The 23,215-nt window shown below is 43.8% G+C and overlaps 1 protein-coding gene across 2 annotated transcripts in view; it reads right to left on the bottom strand.

Moving 5' to 3' along the window:
• Positions 1-23,215, bottom strand: part of LOC126198535 (uncharacterized) — a 531,369-nt gene that overhangs the window by 412,990 nt on the left and 95,164 nt on the right. The window contains exon 2 of one of the 2 annotated variants that reach the window (XM_049934933.1): positions 19,581-19,634. The gene's annotated coding sequence lies outside the window, so the exon portion shown is untranslated. The remainder of the gene's footprint in view (positions 1-19,580; positions 19,635-23,215) is intronic. The other variant, XM_049934934.1, reaches the window with a different exon arrangement.

Here is a 23,215-nt window from a genome sequence, read left to right as displayed (position 1 = left end):
CAGATCATCACACAGGAATTCCAAACTGCATCAGGATCCACTGCATCAGGATCCACTGCATCAGGATCCACTGCATCAGGATCCACTGCATCAGGATCCACTGCATCAGGATCCACTGCATCAGGATCCACTGCATCAGGATCCACTGCATCAGGATCCACTGCATCAGGAAATGACAGGCGAGAGGTGAAGAAACTTGGATTTGATAGTCGAGCAGCTGCTCATAAGCCACACACATCACGCCGGTAAATGGCAAACGACGTCTCGCTTGGTGTAAGGAGCGTAAACATTGGACTATTGAACATTGGATAAACGTTGCGTGGGGTGACGAATCACTGTACACAATGTCCCGATCCGATGGCAGGGTGTGGACACGGCGTATGCCCAGTGAACATCATGTGCCAGCGTCTGTAGTGCCAACAGTAAAATTCGGGGGCGGTGGTGTCATGGCGTGGTCGTCTTTTTCATGGAGGGGGCTTGCACCCCTTACTGTTTTGTGTGGCACTATCACAGCACAGGCCTACATTGATGTTTTAAGCAGCTTCTTGCTTCCCACTGTTGGAGAGCAATTCGGGGATGGCGATTGCATCTTTCAACACGATCGGGTATCTGCTCATGATGCACGGCCTATGGCGGAGTAGTTACACGACAATAACATCCCTGTAATGGAGTGGCCTGCACAGAGTCCTGACCTGAATCGTACAGAACACCTTTATTTGAAAAGCCGACTTCGTGGCCGGCCGCTGGTGGCCGAGCGGTTCTGGCGCTACAGTCTGGAACCGCGCGACCGCTACGGTCGCAGGTTCGAATCCTGCCTCGGGCATGGATGTGTGTGTTGTCCTTAGGTTAGTTAGGTTTAAGTAGTTCTAAGTTCTAGGGGACTTATGACCTCAGCAGTTGAGTCCCATAGTGCTCAGAGCCATTTGAACCATTTAGCCGACTTCGTGCCAGGCCTCACCGACAGACGTCGATACCTCTCCTCAGTGCAGCACTCCGTGAAGAATGGACTGCCATTCCCCAAGAAACCTTCCGGCACCTGATTGAACGTATGCCTGCGAGGGTGGAAGCCGTCATCAACGCTAAGGGTGGGCCAGCACCATGTTGAATTCCAGCATTACCGATGGGAGCACCACGGACTTGTGCTCACACTGATGTATGTACGGTACTAGGTACCTTTTATGAGGCTTTATAAAACACTGAAGGAAACGTTAGTTCAGTGCATTTGTTTGTCAGTGGTCAAAGTTTCATTGTCTTTTTGAAATACTGACCGCAAATGGAACAGTAGCTGAGAGTTGTGATGGAAACAATGGCTGGTCAATTTATTCCCAAATCACCGCTAACTTTCACCACCTACTTTTTTTCCATTACCACCTCTGCATTTTAGAAAATTTGTTCTAATTATTATGTAGCACTTTCAGACAAGCCTGCACTTCACTACCATAAATATTGCAGAAGTTAAAAACCAGTCATGATAATCAAATCTCAAGCTGAAAATCGGTCACAATATACAAGGTATTCAATCTGCACATTGAAGAAACAATGTCATTTAATTTCGACTGCTGTTTAGCTTCGAGATTATTCTTACAAAAAGGTGTTTGTTCTGTAGCATGAAATTAACCCTAGATTACTAAACCGCAGTAAAATATACGAATACAGAAGTTTATAAAACAGGACATTCTGCACTTAATTTGGTATTTAACATACCACTGGAGATCTAATAATCGTAATTAACTAACGCATAACCTGTAAATTACAACTTCCTTTGAATACAACGTGGAGCACTACACTTTACGATGGTTTAGTAGCAATGTAACGTTTTCCCGATTTTAGTGTAGTAGGGTGAAGGAGAGTGGTGAATCCAAAAACAGAAGTCTTACGTTATTTTGTGTCTGCAGCAAAGCATTCTAGCAGCCGCGCTACGTAATCACCGTTTTCCGCCTGCACGTAATGGGAGGGTTTCGCAATCTGAGATTGGCGTCTCAGCGCTTAGCCAAGAGGATCTTCCCGCGAAATGGAATGCAATTTCTCAAGCGCTTCTCCCAGGGATACACAAACAGCTGACAATCGACGGCAGTCCTGCGCCGAGCATCGACTTCTGTTCATGATGTTTTACCCTTTAACCTCATATTTTTCGAGGTACAAACGATGTAGGAAAAACACGTAAAGATATCTTGTCTTGTCTGTTTGTAACTTTCTCACTGCGAAAGCCGAAACAAAAAAGTAGACTGCCGGCCGCTGCTGGCCAGGCGGTTCTAGGCGCTTCAGTCTGGAACCGCGCGACCGCTACGGTCGCAGGTTCGAATCCTGCCTCGGGCATGGATGTGTGTGATGTCCTTAGGTTAGTTAGGCTTAGAACTACTTAAGCCTAGGGACTGATGACCTCAGATGTTAAGTCTCATAGGGCTCAGAGCCATTTGAACCATTTTAAGGCATATGCTGACCTCTTGCACATTTCTGAAAACCGGCGAAAACTGTGAGATGTTGTGAAAATGAAGGTGTTGCTCTTACGGGTACGTTGGTCCTGTTTTTGCAGGATGACATCGGAAGTTCACTGAGGCTTTTTGCAGATGATGCTCTGGTATATCGAGAGGTTGTAACAATGGAAAATTGTACTGAAATGCAGGAGGATCTGCAGCGAATTGACGCTTGGTGCAGGGAACGGCAATTGAATCTCAATGTAAGCAAGTGTAATGTGCTGCGAATACATAGAAAGAAAGATCCCTTATCATTTAGCTACAATACAGCAGGTCAGCAACTGGAAGCAGTTAATTCCATAAATTATCTGGGAGTACGCATTAGGAGTGATTTAAAATGGAATGATCATATAAAGCTGACCGTCGGTAAATCAGAAGCCAGACAGATTCATTGGAAGAATCCTAAGGAAATGCAATCCGAGAACAAAGAAAGTAGGTCACAGTACGCTTGTTCGCCCACTGCTTGAATACTGCTCAGCAGTGTGGGATCCGTACCAGATAGGGTTGATAGAAGAGATAAAGAAGATCCAACGGAGAGCAGCGCGCTTCGTTACAGGATCATTTAGTAATCGCGAAAGCGTTACGGAGATGATAGATAAACTCCAGTGGAAGACTCTGCAGGAGAGACGCTCAGTAGCTCGGTACGGGCTTTTGTTGAAGTTTCGAGACCATACCTTCACACAGGAGTCAAGCAGTATATTGCTCCCTGCTACGTATATCTCGCGAAGAGACCATGAGGATAAAATCAGAGAGATTAGAGCCCACACAGATGCATACCGACAATCCTTCTTTCCACGAACAATACGAGACTGGAATAGAAGGGAGAACCGACAGAGGTACTCAAGGTACCCTCCGCCACACACCGTCAGGTGGCTTGCGGAGTATGGCTGTAGATGTAGATGTAGAAGATATCCACTTTTCTATTCTATACGGGACAGCAATGTGTGTTTATAAAATTTGATGTACTACCGGGGGTTACATTAACATTTAATCTCTTGGTGTATATTCCCCAATCTCTTGTTAAATTCTCTTTTCTTATTCTCCTCCAGGTAAAGTTAGCGCCAACTCGAGATTTTTTTAGCTATAAAGAAACGATCCGTCTACTCCAGTACAGACAAACAGTAGATGGACACTTGATCGCCGCAAATCTGTTGCCAAAAGATGTTTGAGTCAAACTGTTCGGGTAGTGTTTCGCGTCTTTGCGTACACACTGAATTCTCAAGTGACTGATGTGCGTCAGTGCCCTAGAGTGTTAATGGCTGAATTTATCTAGATATTTACCAGTGAGACATGCAACCGGGATAATTTAATTCTTTAGTGGCGAAAATGAGAACAGCTGATCATGAGGCAAACAGAGAGGATTGTTTGGGTTGGGTTGTTTGGGGAAAGGGACCAAACCTGCGAGGTCATCGGTCTCATCTGAATATGGAAGGATGGGGAAGGAAATCGGCCGTGCCCTTTGAAAGGAATCATCCCAGCATTTGCCTGGAGCGATTTTGGGATATCACGGAAAACCTAAATCAGGATGGCCGGACGCGGGATTGAACCGTCGTCCTCCCGAATGCGAGTCCAGTGTGCTACCACTGCGCCACCTCGCTCGGTAGGACTGTCTGCCGCGAGATGTTGGGCAAAGAAACGAAATCTATTCGATGTGTCATCGGGGACGACCAAAGATATAAGCCAACTTTGCAGTAGTTGAGTTGAGCTCCTGTGCTTTCTGGTCGATCAGGGCGACTCGACGACATTTGAGAGGTTGTCAGAGAAAACGGAACGCGAGTAACGAGCGTCAATAGGTACCGGCACATGTAGCGAAATGCAGGAAGATCTGCAGCGGATAGGCACTTGGTGCAGGGAGTGGCAACTGTCCCTTAACATAGACAAATGTAATGTATTGCGAATACACAGAAAGAAGGATCCTTTATTGTATGATTATATGATAGCGGAACAAACACTGGTAGCAGTTACTTCTGTAAAATATCTGGGAGTATGCGTGCGGAACGATTTGAAGTGGAATGATCATATAAAATTAATTGTTGGTAAGGCGGGTACCAGGTTGAGATTCATTGGGAGAGTGCTTAGAAAATGTAGTCCATCAACAAAGGAGGTGGCTTACAAAACACTCGTTCGACCTATACTTGAGTATTACTCATCAGCGTGGATCCGTACCAGGTCGGGTTGACGGAGGAGCTAGAGAAGATACAAAGAAGAGCGGCGCGTTTCGTCACTGGTTTATTTGGTAACCGTGATAGCGTTACGGAGATGTTTAATACACTCAAGTGGCAGACTCTGCAAGAGAGGCGCTCTGCATCGCGGTGTAGCTTGCTCGCCAGGTTTCGAGAGGGTGCGTTTCTGGATGAGGTATCGAATATATTGCTTCCCCCTACTTATACCTCCCGAGGAGATCACGAATGTAAAATTAGAGAGATTAGAGCGCGCACGGAGGCTTTCAGACAGTCGTTCTTCCCGCGAACCATACGCGACTGGAACAGGAAAGGGAGGTAATGACAGTGGCACGTAAAGTGCCCTCCGCCACACACCGTTGGGTGGCTTGCGGAGTATAAATGTAGATGTAGATCTCCGTGCCTTGCGCAAATAATTTCGCCATTCATCGGGCTCGCCCTGTAGTTCGCTAAGTTGCTGAAGAAGCCAATGTCTTGAGCATTTAGAACAATCGTATCGCCTCTGACACTTCTTTTTTTGCGAGAGAAGTTGTGAAGCCATACCACATAAGAATTTCCTCCACTAACAGTGTTCTGACAAATATCCTTTGCGAGAGCACAGCAGTTTGCCGAAGAAATTCGTTTAGTAGGCAGACAGATGGAGTAGCAACAGCAGAGGAATGTTTCTCTACCGCGTGGACGCCCATTTGCCACGATGTATTGCATGAACAAACATCTGGGCAGAGAGATCGTTACGTGCGGACAGGGCTTACGCTACGTGTCTATGCGGGTACTGCAAAATAGTCTTAAATTATTCTAGTTGAAGACTTTTATATTCGCACCAGGTTGATGGCAGATTGGTTGAACAGATCAATGCATGAATTTGTGTTGCACGAGCTCATGGTTCAGAACGATGGGTGACGCTCTCGTACTGTTTTTAAACAGGCTCTAAAAATTTTGAACCTCGAATAGTCGAAAACGCGTCTAAAGCGCATCGTAATACGTCAGCATTTGTTACATCTAACAAGGGAACCTCCCCATCGCACCCCCCTCAGAGTAAGTTATAAGTTGGCAGAATGGATAGGCCTTGAAAAACTGAAAACAGATCAATAGAGAAAACAGGAAGAAGTTGTGTGGAACTATGAAAAAAATTAGTAGAACATACAAACTGAGTAGTCCATGTGCAAGATATGCAATAACATGGACAACATGAACTCAGGAGCGCCGTGGTCCCGTGGTTAGCGTGAGTAACTGCGGAACGAGAGGTCCTTGGTTCAAGTCTTTCCTCGACCGAAAATTTTACTTTCTTTATTTTCGCAAAGTTATGATCTGTCCGTTCGTTCATTGACGTCTCTGTTCACTGTAATAAGTTTAGTGTCTGTGTTTTGCGACCGCACCTCAAAACCGTGCGATTAGTAGACGAAAGGACGTGGCTCTCCAATGGGAACCGAAAACATTTGATCACAAGGTCATAGGTCAACCTATTCCTCCACAGGAAAACACGTCTGATATATTCTATACGACACTGGTGACGGCATGTGTGTCACATGACAGGAATATTTTGTCGACCCACCTAACTTGCACACTAGGCGAATGGGTAAAAAGATTCTTCTACCTTGCCCGAATTAGGTTTTCTTGCGGATGTGATAATCACTCATAAAAAAGTGATGAAAACATAAGAGTTTGTCACATAAACTGAAAATAAAAAATTAAACTTTTTACTCGAAGGAAGACTTGAACCTAGGACCTCTCGCTCCATAGCTACTCTCGCTAACCACGGGACCACGGCGCTCCTCGACTCCGATTGACCTTGATATTGCCTATCTTCGCATGGACTACTCAGTTTGTATATTTTGCTTATTTTTTCATAGTTCACACAACTTCTTCCTGTTTTCTCGATTGATCTGTGTTCAGTTTTTCAAAGCCTATCCACTGTGCCAACTTATAACTAAATCTGAGGGAGGTTCCCTTGTAAGTATGCACTTCAACCATGCGAAAGCTGGGCGTAATCGGGGAACCGCTGGGTGTTTGCTTCCCTTGTGAGTGATTTATTTTGAGTTTCATACTGAGAGATGACGTATGGGTACCCCTGAGACCCCAGAGAGTGAAGGCAGCAGAGGGTCAAATAGACAAAGACACAGCCCAGCTGAAATCCTTGGATAAGGCACCAGATACTGAACCCAACTGACGAAAGGGAAAAATACAGATAAACAGAAAAGGCGTAGGGAAAAATATAGACAAGCAGAAAATGTCCCAGGCAAAAATGATAACAGACGCCTAAAAATGAGACTGACAGAATGTGCAATGTAGGACACCAGAAATAGCTAGACTAGAAAGCTAAGTTGAAAGATAGTGTGGATAGTAAAATTGAAGAGCACTTTGGAGAAAAGACAGGCAGTTGCATGAATATCGAGAGTCAGTAACAAGGAAGGAAGGAAGGAAGGAAGGAAGGAAGGAAGGGAAGCCTCAGAGGTGGAAGGAATATATAGGATGGCTATAGAACGTAAACTAACTTCTAGGTATTAGAATATAAAGTAAAGATAAGGTAGCTGCAGATGAGTCGGGAGATACTATACTGCAAGAAGAATCCGACAGAGCACAAAGACGTGAGTCGAAACAAGGCCTCTATCGTAGAGGACATTCCAGCAGAATTTTTGAGATCCTTGGGATACCCAGCCGTGAAAAAACTATTCCACCTAGTGTGCAAGATACATGAGACAGACTAAATCCCTATGAAAAATGTAGTAATTCCAATTAGAAAGAAGGTAGAGGCTGACAGGTGTACCTTCACATGTGAAAGACATGTGAACCATGCTTACTGTCCATTATGTTAGTACGAGTGCGTGATGAGTAGTTCTCCGACTTTTTATGTGAAGACTCGAAGCTTTCAAATAAAACAAACATTATTAAAATTCTATATCTTTATTCGTCACGTCTACATATTTCCAGTCCTCTGCCGCTAAAGAGCTTTGAATTTTCTTTCTCTGATGTGTGATACTTCGTATTTATACAGTGGATATTTTTGAAACAGAAAGTTTCAGTAGTCGATATTTTACGTCACAGACGTTTTGAGTGCGACTATTTGTGATCTTTGGTTGTCTGTGACACTGAGGTTGCCGACGGTATTCAATGAGAAGAACGTGAAGGAGTCGCGTGTTGGTCACCTAGCAGTACTGTCTGAAAATCTAGCAGAACACAGATATAAATGTAGAGGATGTTGCTTTTTGGAAATATGATTTCGTGAAGAGTGATTTGAGAAGTGTGAAGTTCTCACGTGGCTTTGTCGCTGCATTGTTTCCGCGCGCGTAATTTATGAGTTTGTGAAAGGCAAATGTTCGGTACCACCCCTTTACCATTCTATTAACTAATTTCAAGGCAGTGTCATATTTTTAATAAGAAGTGATTTTTGTGAAGATGGTTGTAATTGCTAAGGAATCAGACTTTCGAAATATATTTTTTGAATGCTAGCCTCTTTTTCATTTATTTATAAAGACGGGTTTCTACCAACATACCCTCACAAAAGTTTTGTTTTCTAATTGTGTGTCGCCGCATTGCACTGAGCGGAAGATAGTCGCTCATTTTTCTTGCATTGCTTTGGGCAAGGCTTTTTCTTGTCTTTAGTAGGTTTGCCGCTGCGCTGCATTTGAATATTCATCACTTTCGAGCAGTATGGAGTTTCCGTTGTCACAACGTTAGTCATCAAAAGTTGTTAGGGCGAAATTAACATCAGTTAGGACATAGTAAGATGATTAACAGTCAATCATTGAATTTAGAAATTGTTATCACGTTCAGATCGGGTGAAGTTCAGGTCAGATTACTAATTTTTGTCAGATAGTCTTGTTCTTACAATACGGAGTTACATTCGCATGTGAGTCGTTTAACGTTAATGTTTAGTGTTTGAAATTTTATTTAGTCACTTTGCGTGAATTAATTTACAGGGCATTTCAATCTAAGCATTTTGGTCATTTATTCTTTCAAAATTCGATTTGTAATTTTCTGTAAAATGTTTAGTCTCTTTAGTGTGTTGGAACAGCATGTCATTGTGATATTTCTGGCAGTGGCCGCCAGTATTTTATCTTGCTAGAAGCTCACCTTGATGCAGCTTGATACATGCGAAGTAGCATATGGTAGAAAAGTGGAGTGAGGTACAAGCGACAGAGTCCGTGGGAGAGTCCGCCACTTGTACTGAACTTGCTTCTGATTGGTCGACACATTCGGGTGTTGGGCGCCAAAACGCCTAACTTCTCATATTAATTATTTATATACTGTTTATTGTATTTAATCCAGTTTTCAGTATGACAATCTCTCATGGTTACCCGACGAGTTTATCGTTTTTGCTTATTAAATTTCACTAGTTTCGAGAAACATAAGAGTGACGATATTACAAGCGAGGTGCTTCGCACACCTTCGGGTCGCTTTGGCGCGCCTGGGAGAGGAAGTGCTTCGGCTGTGCTAGTCAGACTGTTTCGGGCGTTCTAGAGGGACGGACGCGTAACTCTCTTTCGGATGGTCATGCCGTACTCTAATGTCGGAAGTAGGCAGAAAAGTTACGGTGCTATTAAGAAAGCTATGTCGAGTGTTAGAAAAAACAGTATGAAATGTATGAACATTTAAATAATAATTTGAAACCTCCCCTTAGAAAAAGTTATGAATGATTGTGCTGATAAACCCCTTTCGTTATTTGATTTTCAAACAGCTGAGCAAAACTGAACGTACTTAGACATTTCTCTCTTTACTTATTCTGATCATCACTAAACTGACACACAATATCTTTAGCGCAACGCAATCTGACTTTCAATAATACCTACAAAAGAATGGCTCTGAATAACAATAACCTATAACTTTCATGAATCACTTACCTCACAAAAATCTTCGTTACTCGAACTACTGCAATACAGCGAGCCCCAATGCTGTCAGCTAAATAAAAGATTCTAACTACTGAAGGTACTAACTACTGATAGGCATAGTTAGCAAATGAAAGATTTCGATAGAGAACAATCAATGTATTTACCTTAATAGTGTTCAAAAGTCATAATATATGTATACAGGGTGTTACAAAAAGGTATGGCCAAACTTTCAGGGAACATTCCTCACACACAAAAAACGAAAATACGTTATGTGGACATGTGTCCGGAAACGTTGACTTTCCATGTTAGAGCTCATTTTATTACTTCTCTTCAAATCACATTAATCATGGAATGGAAACACACAGCAACAGAACGTACCAGCGTGACTTCAAACACTTTGTTACAGGAAATGTTCAAAATGTCCTCCGTTAGCGAGGATACATGCAACCACCCTCCGTCGCATGGAATCCCTGATGCGCTGATGCAGCCCTGGAGAATGGCGTATTGTATCACAGTCGTCCACAATACGAGCACGAAGAGTCTCTACATTTGGTACCGGGGCTGCGTAGACAAGAGCTTTCATATGCCCCCATAAATGAAAGTCAAGAGGGTTGAGGTCAGGAGAGCGTGGAGGCCATGGAATTGGTCCGCCTCTACCAATCCATCGGTCATGAATCTGTTGTTGAGAAGCGTACGAACACTTCGACTGAAATGTGCAGGAGCTCCATCGTGCATGAACCACATGTTGTGTCGTACTTGTAAAGGCACATGTTCCAGCAGCACAGGTAGAGTATCCCGTATGATATCAAGATAACGTGCTCCATTGAGCGTGGGTGGAAGAACATGGGGCACAATCAAGACATCACCAACAATGCGTGCCCAAACGTTCACAGAAAATCTGTGTTGATGACGTGATTGCACAATTGCGTGCGGATTCTCGTCAGCCCACACATGTTGATTGTGAAAATTTACAATTTGATCACGTTGGAATGAAGCCTCATCCGTAAAGGGAACATTTGCACTGAAATGAGGATTGACACATTGTTGGATTAACCATTCGCAGAAGTGTACCCGTGGAGGCCAATCAGCTGCTGATAGTGCCTGCACACGCTGTACGTGGTACGGAAACAACTGGTTCTCCCGTAGCACTCTCCATACAGTGACGTGGTCAACGTTACCTTGTACAGCAGCAACTTCTGTGACGCTGACATTAGGGTTATCGTCAACTGCACGAAGAATTGCCTCGTCCATTGCAGGTGTCCTCGTCGTTCTAGGTCTTCCCCAGTCGCGAGTCATAGGCTGGAATGTTCCGTGATCCCGAAGACGCCGATCATTTGCTTCGAACGTCTTCTTGTCGGGACACCTTCGTTCTGGAAATCTGTCTCGATACAAACGTACCGCGCCACGGCTATTGCCCCGTGCTAATCCATACATCAAATGGGCATCTGCCAACTCCGCATTTGTAAACATTGCACTGACTGCAAAACCACGTTCGTGATGAACACTAACCTGTTGATGCTACGTACTGATGTGCTTGATGCTAGTACTGTAGAGCAATGAGTCGCATGTCAACACAAGCACCGAAGTCAACATTACCTTCCTTCAATTGGGCCAACTGGCGGTGAATCGAGGAAGTACAGTACATACTGACGAAACTAAAATGAGCTCTAACATGGAAATTAAGCGTTTCCGGACACATATCCACATAACATCTTTTCTTTATTTGTGTGTGAGGAACGTTTCCTGAATGTTTGGCCGTACCTTTTTGTAACACCCTGTATATCAGTTCATGACATCCAGTCTTACAAATTTACTCTGATGGTCACACGTCCACATCATCCGCTCTCAAAACTCTGCCATCTCTCTCCCCACATCCACCACTGCTGGCGGCTCACCAACTGCGCAACGCTACGCGCTGTTCACATCCGATTGCTCAACACTACAATAGCGAATATTACAACAATGCCAGCCAGCCACAGACTGGACACAGCACAGCCAGTGATTTTCAAACAGAGCGCTACGTGGCGTTACCAATATAAAAACCTAAACAGCCTACTTACAAATGAAACAGGATACAGTAATGAGAAGCGTCGTCTAACATCATTGTCAGTACTACCGATCTTGCTCTCTACAGGTAAGGAGACTAATTTGGGCAAGTGGCATTCCACAAAAAGTACAATCACAGGTTCCAGATGAGGACATAGTAGCCTCCGCCGACGGGCTGACTTCTGCGCTGCGGACACAACTTTAGAAGACGACAGGTTGTGGAAAGAACTGTTAGGGACTCTTATTCATACTCACCAAATCTCTCCACCTTCCATAGCGCGCGCATTGTAAGCACTGTTCGTTGCACTGCACAACACAATTGCAAAGGACAGTTTCTTTAGTGCACAGTTATGTTTTCTAATAATTTTGGTAAAAGTTAATTGTAATACTGTTAGTTTCAGACTGATTTGGCGATTCTTTTATCAGATAGTGCTTAAATATGCACACGGCTTGCAGCATTAGGTAGACGTTAAAAAATTAAAAGGTTAGTCGGCCGCTGTGGCCGATCGGTTCTAGACGCTTCAGTCCGGAACCGCGCTGCTGCTACGGTCGCAGGTTAGAATCTTGCCTCGGGCATGGATGTGTGTGATGTCCTAAGGTTAGTTAGTTTTAAGTAGTTCTAAGCCTCAGATGTTAAGTTCGATAATGCTTAGAGCCATTTGAACCATTAAAAGGTTAAGAATAGGAAACCAATTTAGTTTGTAACAATAACACGGAACAACATGAAACGTAACAGTTATAACGAAAGTGGGTAACAGGCAGTGTTCGCTATAGTGGTTGCAGCGTCTCTCTCGCTGCCTGTGGGGGGTCACGCACTGGATACAGCAGACAGCACAACTTGCTTTAGGCTTGCTGCCAAAGGCTGGAAAGCAGGGGCTTTGCAAATGAAGCGTTGAACACGCGGCAGGCGGTGGTCGGTACCTCTGGCACAATGGGACGCGCTCTCTCTCTCTCTCTCTCTCTCTCTCTCTCTCGCTTTCTACAGGACGCAGCCAGCTTCCGGGCAACTCGGCGCCGCTCTGTATTGTACTGTATTGTCCCCACAGTCTCTGACAACTGGCAGCATCGCTGGAGCCCTTATCTGCCTTCACAATGCAGGCGAATAGAAGCTTGCTAAAGCAAACTGTGGGTTTTGTTTCAGAGTTCGTCCCTACTGGCAAATAAAGAGCAAGTATCGTCTAAAAGACTCTAAAGGCAGACACTTTCCCCTCCTCCTGTTATATTTAGGTGGTAGGTACTGCAGGGCGATGAACCTGGCTTCCTTTGCTAATATTCCATTTATACCAAAGTAGATATTTTTATGTCATACGGAAAACCGTGACGATTGTGTCGACAGCAGGTTGGCATTTAAAGGAGGCAATGTCTATTTAAAAGTCCTCTATCATGTGAAGGCTGCGTAGCTCCTGCAATTAGCAAGTTGCTTTTCCCACAAGGACAGATCTCAAGATGGAATGTATGTAATCCGAAACCGGTATTACCTGAAGAGATTTTGCAAACATAAGACTTCGCATTTATGACTTAGGAAGAGTAATTTATGTTCAATAATCATCTGAATCATTAATTAGCGAAGTAAATGCACTAGTTTAACAAATTAGCAGGCGCACCCGCGTTTAAACATATCACTTCCCGGATCTGCGAGTTCCATCGAGTTCATATCGGTCGAATTTAGTGGGCGAGACATCAACGAGAATTCACTATCGTGCTCCTGAAAGCATCGTAGCAGGATTGTGACCTTGCAACACACATGTCTTCTGGAGGTTGCCATCAAGCACGAAAGGATGAAGGTGGCCCCCAAGTTCCAGGGGAGGCCAGGTGAACATCTGCCGTAACATAATACTGCCCTCACAGACCTGCGTCCGTGACGTGTTGCATGTTTCGAGCAATCGTCCGTCTTCATGACGGCGTATGCAGACGCGACCATCAGCGACGTGTAACAAGAAACGTCTTCCATCCTGTAAGGTTCTCATATGTTTTCTGCTATTGTAAATAATTCGCCCTTATTGTACTGGGACAAAGATGAACGAGCGCACTGCACGAGTCGTCAATAAGATCTTTGGATCTGTTTTAGTTTCATCTGTGGCTGACTTGTTAGACAGTTGTGCATCGCTGGGGCATTCCTATTTGAGGCATAGCACCGAGCAGCTGAGATTTTCAGAGAATGAGATCTGTTTTCTGTGAATCTTGGAGGAACTAGCTGGAGTGCTTTATTCTGGAGATGAAAACTCATTGATAATACTTTCTTGTTCTCTATAACGATGGACAAGATTTTAGAGGAATTTCAAAGGTATTTTCTTTATACTGAGAGAACTTTGTAATAGCTAGAGTCTTCTTATGTTGTGCAGTCTTTTTGTCAATAATTGTAATCTGATTTCTCAAAAAGGATTTTCTTTACAGTAAAACCCACCTCCGTGATTCATAGTAAAGTTGTGAAGATTTTTTCGTGTGTGCATTGCACCTTACGCCACACGAAGACACAGACTGTTTCTGACAAAAAGGTAGATTATTTACCTTTAGCTGCTGCAACTGCTGATTTGTATTTGCTTTCGGGAATGTCAATACTCCAGACGTAAAAGCAGCTTGCTGAGCAAGAGATAAATCACTTATTTCAGGGAAGACCTCACTTTGCATTCTTGAGGAAACAATGTGTAGTAAGGATTGTTTGGTGTCGTGCCAACAAACAGACTAATTTTCAGTTAGCAGCACAGATAATTTCAAACAGTTATTTTCTTCCTAGCAGAGTTGTAATTTTCTGTGCATATCCCAAGTAAAATATTGCACTTCTTACCACGCAACGTTCATAATGGACTTCGGTACTGAGTTTCAGTTACATAGTTTTCATTGAGAAGACAATTAGTTTATTTTGGCATTTAATAACGTTCATTTTCTTTATTTCAAATATTGCATTATTTCACGACACTGTTTGCATGCGCAACATAGGGCGAACCCCACAATCAGTTTTGCTCAGCTATTCAATACTATGCTTACAGTACACGTTACACGAGGAAACATGTTTTGAAATACAGTGCTGGCCATTAAAATTGCTACACCAAGAAGAAATGCAGACGATAAACGGGTATTCATTGGACAAATATATTATACTAGAACTGACATGTGATTACATTTTCACGCAGTTTGGGTGCATAGATCCTGAGAAATCAGTACCCAGAACAACCACCTCTGGCAGTAATAACGGCCTTGATATGCCTGGGCATTGAGTCAAACAGAGCTTGGATGGCGTGTACAGGTACAGCTGCCCATGCAGCTTCAACACGATACCACAGTTCATCAAAGGTAGTGACTGGCGTATTGTGATGAGCCAGTTGATCGGACACCATTGACCAGACGTTTTCAATTGGTGCGAGATCTGGAGAATGTGCTTGCCAGGGCAGTCGAACATTTTCTGTATCCAGAAAGGCCCGTACAGGACCTGCAACATACGGTCGTGCATTATCCTGCTGAAATGTAGTGTTTCGCAGGGATCGAATGAAGGGTACAGCCACGCGTCGTAACATATCTGAAATGTAACGTCTACTGTTCATAGTGCCGTCAATGCGAACAAGAGGTGACCGAGACGTGTAACCAATGGCACCCCATACCATCACGCCGGGGGATACGCCAGTACGGCGATGACGCTTCCAATGTGCGTTCACCGCGATGTCGCCAAACACGGATGCGACCATCATGATGCTGTAAACAGAACCTGGATCCATCTGAAAAAATGACGTTTTGCCATTCGTGCACCCAGGTTCGTCGTTGAGTACACCATCGCAGGCGCTCCTGTCTATGATGCAGCGTCAAAGGTAACCGCAGCCATGGTCTCCGAGCTGATAGTCCATGCTGCTGCAAACGTCGTCGAACTGTTCGTGCAGATGGTTGTCGTCTTGCAAACGTCCCCATCTGTTGACTCAGGGATCGAGACGCGGCTGCACGATCCGTTACAGCCCTGCGGATAAGATGCCTGTCATCTCGACTGCTAGTGATACGAGGCCGTTGGGATCCAGCACGGCGTTCCGTATTACCCTCCTGAACCCACCGATTCCATATTCTGCTAGCAGTCATTGGATCTCGACCAAAGCGAGCAGCAATGTCGCGATACGATAAACCGCAATCGCGATAGGCTACAATCCGACCTTTATCAAAGTCGGAAACGCGATGGTACGCATTTCTCCTCCTTACACGACGCATCACAACAACGTTTCACCAGGCAACGCCGGTCAACTGCTGTTTGTGTATGAGAAATCGGTTGGAAACTTTCCTCATGTCAGCACGTTGTAGGTGTCGCCACCGGCGCCAACCTTGTGTGAATGCTCTGAAAAGCTAATTATTTGCATAACACAGCATCTTCTTCCTGTCGGTTAAATTCCGCGTTTGTAGCACGTCATCTTCGGGGTGTAGCAATTTTAATGGCCAGTAGTGTAAATACAGGGTGATTCAAAAAGAATACCACAACTTTAGGAATTTAAAACTCTGCAACGACAGAAGGCAGAGCTAAGCACTATCTGTCGGCGAATTAAGGGAGCTATAAAGTTTCATTTAGTTGTACATTTGTTCGCTTGAGGCGCTGTTGACTAGGCGTCAGCGTCAGTTGATGCTAAGATGGCGACCGCTCAACAGAAAGCTTTTTGTGTTATTGAGTACGGCAGAAGTGAATCGACGACAGTTGTGAAAGCTAATTATTTGCATAACACAGCATCTTCTTCCTGTCGGTTAAATTCCGCGTTTGTAGCACGTCATCTTCGGGGTGTAGCAATTTTAATGGCCAGTAGTGTAAATACAGGGTGATTCAAAAAGAATACCACAACTTTAGGAATTTAAAACTCTGCAACGACAGAAGGCAGAGCTAAGCACTATCTGTCGGCGAATTAAGGGAGCTATAAAGTTTCATTTAGTTGTACATTTGTTCGCTTGAGGCGCTGTTGACTAGGCGTCAGCGTCAGTTGATGCTAAGATGGCGACCGCTCAACAGAAAGCTTTTTGTGTTATTGAGTACGGCAGAAGTGAATCGACGACAGTTGTTCAGCGTGCATTTCGAACGAAGTATGGTGTTAAACCTCCTGATAGGTGGTGTATTAAACGTTGGTATTTCAGCCAATAGTGGTGTATTAAACGTTGGTATTTCAGCCAATAAAGTTTTTGGTCCCTTTTTCTTCGAAGGTGCTACTGTAACTGGACTATAGTATCTGGAGATGTTAGAGAATTGGCTGTTGCCTCAGCTCGAACAAGAAGCACAACAATTCATATTTCAGCAGGATGGAGCGCCACCACATTGGCACTTATCTGTCCGTAACTACCTGAACGTCAACTACCCGAGGCGATGGATCGGCCGCCAGGCAGCCCGTGACAGAGCACTTCATCACTGGCCTCCAAGAAGCCCTGATCTTACCCCCTGCGATTTTTTCTTATGGGGGTATGTTAAGGATATGGTGTTTCGGCCACCTCTCCCAGCCACCATTGATGATTTGAAACGAGAAATAACAGCAGCTATCCAAACTGTTACGCCTGATATGCGACAGAGAGTGTGGAACGAGTTGGAGTATCGGGTTGATATTGCTCGAGTGTCTGGAGGGGGCCATATTGAACATCTCTGAACTTGTTTTTGAGTGAAAAAAAACCTTTTTAAATACTCTTTGTAATGATGTATAACAGAAGGTTATATTATGTTTCTTTCATTAAATACACATTTTTAAAGTTGTGGTATTCTTTTTGAATCACCCTGTATATTCAGTTTTTCTCATATACATACAAATTTTTTGTAGAGAGCTTACAATCCAATAAGGCGAAGCGTTTCATCGAACCACCGTACAATCTCGATGATCTAGTGTCCACTGTTACCATAACTTGCAATAGCGTTGTGTCATCACAGGAACACTTAGATGTCACCTGCTGCGGAACCCCATGTCCAGCAGGGGGCGCTCAACGGTGTGGTACTCACAAACACCTTCGCCTGCACTGGCACTGTACTCTGTTCTCACTTCAGCTGTCGATCGCCGCGTAACCTACGCTACAGGGCGAGCATAAGCCTGCGGACTCAACTTTCTGCTCGTGACTTCGCTTTCCTTCACCTACTTCCCGCAGATCCTCGCGACAAAAGCACGCGAACATTCGACCAGCTTCCATGATGCTCGTTCCTAGGCACAGCGCCGTAACATTCTGCCCTTTTTCAGAGTCGCACACGTCTCCCCATTTGCGGCCCGTCTCATCGCTATACTGATCCTCCATTCGCCTCTGCTCCGCATATGCACGGGGTGACCCGGAAGTACGTAAACGTTCGAAAACGCACAAACTAACGGAATAACGTAGGCAGAGAGATAAAAATTGACACACATGCCTGAAATGACACAGGATTTTACTGACATCAAAAACGAGTGCAAAAAATGGCCAACAGATGGCGCTGGACAGCAATACGTCAGCGTCGCCGCATGACAATCGTGTGTAAAATGAAAAATGAGCTGTAGTGAGAGAGGGAACCAGATCATCCCTAGCCTGGCTGATCAAAACCTGCTGGAAAATACCACTTTTATGCAGGACGGCACTCGACCCCACATTGCTACACATGTGGAAGATCTCGTGCGCACATCGTTTGGTGAGAATCGCGTGCTGTACTTCCTTCACAGGTCCCCTGACCTCAGTCCGTGTGATTACTGGTTATAGGGTTACCTGGAGTCTCAAGTCTACTGCGAATGTCCGACCCCATTATGGATGCTAAAAGACGACATGCGATGGCAACTTCTCACCATACCTACTGATATGCTGTGCTGCTGTTCATAACATTGTCCCGCGACTACATGTATTGCTTATGAACGACGGCCGACATTCTGAGCATTTGTTATAAAGAACATCGTCTTTATTAAAAATCAACTGTTCTGCTAATTATTGCTTTTATATAACATGAAGCGCCATCTTTGGTCTTTTTTGCGCTTACTTGGTTTTAATAAAACCCCATCTTATTTGAAGTACGTGCGTCAATTTTTACCTCTCTACCAACATTATTCCGAGAAGTATTGAATTTTCCAATGCTAACGGACTTTTGGGTCATCCTGTACTTTCCCTGCTACGTCACGAGCCCTCATTGCTACCAGCCATCACTTCATCTCGCGGTGGGCGGTGGCCAACATAAGCCAGGACGGTTAGGGAGACTGACTAAATTTGACTCGTCACTCGTTCTTGTAATGGCGTGCAGTTACCAAATGTGGCAACGGAAATCTTAGTGTATGTAGTAACGGCTCAGTTACTTGGAACAGAGTTACATCACTTTAATTATGTTCAAGAACGTTCTACCTCTCTCACCTTCATGGTTGTCTAAATTCCCGGAAAGCACTTACCTCTAGTGACAGCAACGATGGAATATATGACGAAAAGCTCAGGAGCATAATTTATACATATGCACGATGAAGGTAAATGAGAACCGCGGCTGGGCACCCGGTTAACTGAGGAAGTAAAATAATCCTGTGTTTTCTATTTTGCTTAGCAGTAAGACATTTTGTGCTTTCATACGAGTTCGGGCATCTTTGCAGAGTTACATTGCTACCATTCTCGTTTTGGGTGCTGTGTCTGTTATCCGTGAAATAATAACTTCTTATGTTATCATGTTATTCGAGAAATGAAATAATGTATCACTCACTATCCGCTTCAAGCACTTTTTATTATTACGTATACTGTGTAAACAGCAATGTGGTTGACATATATGTCTACATTACCACAATAACTGAGCAATAAAATATTTCATCCGTATAGTTCGCCGTGGTAATATATACGATCATTAATGGAATAGTTATATTCCAAGAAAATCGCATTTCTTCTTAGCTTTACTTGATTAGTTAGGTCATTTTTCACTAACAATGCATTATTTTAGGAGCAATATGTGATGAGTATAATTATTACTGAATCAAAATAACACCAGAAGGTTATCAGGTCCAGATCGATTAGTTACGAATTCTCAGGAATGGGTTTACGGGCATGTCTACACCAGAAAACTCATACAAATGAGAGTCTCTTCCTTAAGGTCGATAAAATTTTGATAGTTATGTTGGCAGTACTATTTTGAATATATTTACCTACAGCCGATGCTGCAGAAGCTCACTTCCTGTAGATCCTCTCTCCCAGGGCCCCTGAAACAAGTAATAGGTGTATGAAACATCAGGAGATGAACATCATGGAGTAACAGAGACTTCAGAGAGAAGGAGATTACAACGTATATCCGATTCCCATGCATATCAGGAACGAGTGCTTTCTCTGTTCTTTCCTTTCCATCTAAGCAGACACAGAGCCACAGTAGAGCTTGGCCGGGTACAGCTAGTATTCTGACACAGTGCTTGTAAAATGAGAAGGTCGATCTTAAACATGCTATGAAATGCAATACAGGAACTACGTTAACAGAGAACTAGTTGTTTTATTAATGAAATAGTGCATAAAAGCTTGTACCAGTCGCAAAATAAATAAAACGATACGTAATATGCTACATCTGAAAACATCTGAAGCATTTTCATTTTCAAAAAAGAAAGCAAATTAAACTAAAATATTTGTGCATTACCCAACTAAAACAAATACTCACTTCAATTATTAACCCAAAAAGTAGCCTAAAACATATTCTAAAACCACACTGATTTCAAATGTCACCAACAGAATGTTGAGATATTTTCTTCCAAAAAATAGGACGCTTTTGCAAAACTTACGAACTATCTCTCAGCGGGTCAACAGATCTGTCTTGGATCCGCTCGGTGGCAGTAGATACACTCTGTTAACGACACACTCTTAACGGCCGTCTGCGCTCTGGCGTGTATTTATCGTTGGCCACGCACTGCCTCGAGGCCTGTGAGTAATAAGTCAGGCCGAGGCGCGTACGTCACGGAGGTAGGCCGAGCTCGCTCGTTCGCTCAACTCAGCGGACGAACTGTGTTTCTGCACCTGTTAACTCGTAACTGGAAGTGTACGTACAAACGAGAACTGCATCTACTGGAATCCACTATTGTGGAATATTACTGTTATTGGTCCTACAATGCTAGGAAGTCCACAGACCTACAAATAATTTGTTACCACTGTACTGGGGTATAACAAAATTAAAATCATGCCAAAATGATTATCAGTTGCATAAGGCACCACGTCTTGTATGAAATGAGGACTTTTACGCAGAAAAGACTAAATGCTATAAATAAGATGTTATATCATTTATGTCGAGAATAGATCTCAAATTTTGTTCAAATTGGTTCAAATGGCTCTGAGGTCATAAGGCCCGTAGAACTTAGAACTAGTTAAACCTAACTAACCTAAGGACATCACACACATCCATGCCGGAGGCAGGATTACAACCTGCGACGGTAGCGGTCGCGCGGTTCCAGACTGAAACGCCTAGAACCGCTCGGTCACAGCGGCCGGCTAAAATTTTGTTGACCGACTAGTAATCAGTAAGACTTTATAATAGCAGATTACAGTAGAAGATGCAATTCTCGTTAGTGTGTACACGCCCCGTTGCAAGATAGCAGGTTTAGAAACGCATTCTGTCTGCTGAATTAAGCGAGCAAGCTAGCTACCTACTAGCTCAGGCTCACCTTCGTGACGTACGCGCCGCGTCCTGTCTTTCTCGTGGGCCTCGCACTGCCTCTAGTGACGTCACAATCTAGGTGCTGTACACACGCGGAAGGTGCAGGCACAGTTCGCGCTGCGATTGGTTCCAGGGTGGTGCACACGTATAATCCGCCGTGCACTTAGACACTCCCCTCCTTCATGCCGCAGGATGTATCTTAGCAAGAGACTGCTGCTTCTAGTCAAGATGTGCCGCAAATAGCTTTTCGTCCACTTCGATTCAGTACAACTTAATCAGTTACTCGATCTAAAACGGATAAACCACGTTAGTAAATTTCTTTTCTTCAGGAAAGCTTTTCTTGCTACTATCAGTCTGCATTTTCTGTCTTCCTCACTTCGTCCATTGTCGGTTGCTGTCCGAATAACAGACTTCATCTACTGCTTCTAGAGTCTCATATGCCAAGAGGTTCTAGGCGCTTCAGTCAGGAACCGCGCGACCGCTACGGATGCAGGTTCGAATCCTGCCTCGGGCATGGATGTGTGTGACGTCCTTAAGTTACTTAGGTTTAAGTAATTCTAAGTTCTAGGGGACTGATGACCTCCGATGTTAAGTCCCATATTGCTCAGAGCCATTTCTTTAAGTCTCATTTCCTAATTTCCCTCAGCATGATTTGATTTAATTCAGCTACATTCCATTATCCTTATTCTGCTTTTGTTTTTCTTCAGCTTGTAACCTCTTTCCGAGACACTATACGTTCCTTTCAACTGCTGTTCAAGTTCTTCACCGTCTCTGAGAAAATTACGATATCTTTGGCAAACCTCAAAAGATTTTCAGTTATTATTCATTGCCGGCCGTTGTGGCAGGCGGTTGTAGGCGCTTCAGTCCGGAACCGTGCTGCTACTACGGTCACAGGTTCGAATCCTGCCTCGGGTATGGATGTGTGTGATGTCCTTAGGTTAGTTACGTTTAAGTAGTTCTAAGTCTAGGTGAGTGATGACCTCAGATGTTAAGTCCCATAGTGCTTAGAGCCATAATTCCCCGTATTATTCATTTTTCAAACTTAAGATTACTGCAGTTAATTAAAGAGTATTTTACATCACACACGTATTTGTTTTTATTTACAAAGCATCTTTTGTGGTCATTCTAGAAATACGGATACATAATGTTTGCACATTTTAGTTTTTATAGATTGAAAACCGTATTTCTTTGTAACATTGATACCCTTTCCGAATTTTCGGTGGTTTTCTTTATTGATTGCTGAGTGTACAGATTAAATAACTTCAGGGAGAGGACACAACCTATTTCATTTCCTTCTCAGCTGCGACTTCCTTTCATGTTCACCGACTTTTATCACTGCAGTCTGGTTTGTTGCACAAGTTGCAGATAACCGTTCGCTCCGAGTCTTTTTTGTCTTAAAAAGAGGTAGCAAAATAAAGAAATAGTTCAGGGAAAAAAATGGTTCAAATGGCTCTGAGCACTATGCGACTTAACTTCTGAGGTCATCTGTCGCCTAGAACTTAGAACCACTTAAACCTAACTAACCTAAGGACATCACACACATCCATGCCCGAGGCAGGATTCGAACCTGCGTCCGTAGCGGTCGCTCGGTTCCAGACTGTAGCGCCTAAAACCGCACGGCCACTCCGGCCGGCGATCAGGGGAGAGTGTGGATTGGAAGCCTTAATTAGGGCCGAGCTGACACTGAGACTGAACATGCAGCCAAGGGAATGGATAAGAGCTGTACGAAGTAAATTTCTTCGCCCGATTTCAGTAAATAAAAAGACAGAGGCGAAAACCTTACAGAAGGGGGTACATGATATCATAAAACGTGGTGGAACAATATTGGTGCCTATAGCTGAATTTAGTTATGTACAGAAGAATCTAGAGGCAGCCTTGATCCAGCAGAGTGTATCATGTGACTGGGGAGGAAAATGACAAATACGGGGTGTCCGAAAAGACTTTCCCTGATTACATGAATTGATAACTCAGGCTAGAAGTAAGATACATATATGAAACTTCTGTCGAATTGTTTACAATTATCAAAGTTTTTTTTCTGTTTTAGGTTCGCAGTACGTAAGTATTTGATGAAGTGCAGTGCCCAAGAAGCCACGTTAACCAATCAGGAGAAGGCACAGTGTGTCCTGTGGTACCATGAGACACGATCACCAA

This window comes from Schistocerca nitens, chromosome 8, assembly GCF_023898315.1.
Source record: "Schistocerca nitens isolate TAMUIC-IGC-003100 chromosome 8, iqSchNite1.1, whole genome shotgun sequence".
Classification (NCBI taxonomy): domain Eukaryota; kingdom Metazoa; phylum Arthropoda; class Insecta; order Orthoptera; family Acrididae; genus Schistocerca; species Schistocerca nitens.
The sequence above is the reverse complement of the archived record's forward strand: the minus strand, read 5'-3'. Positions and strand labels throughout refer to the sequence as shown.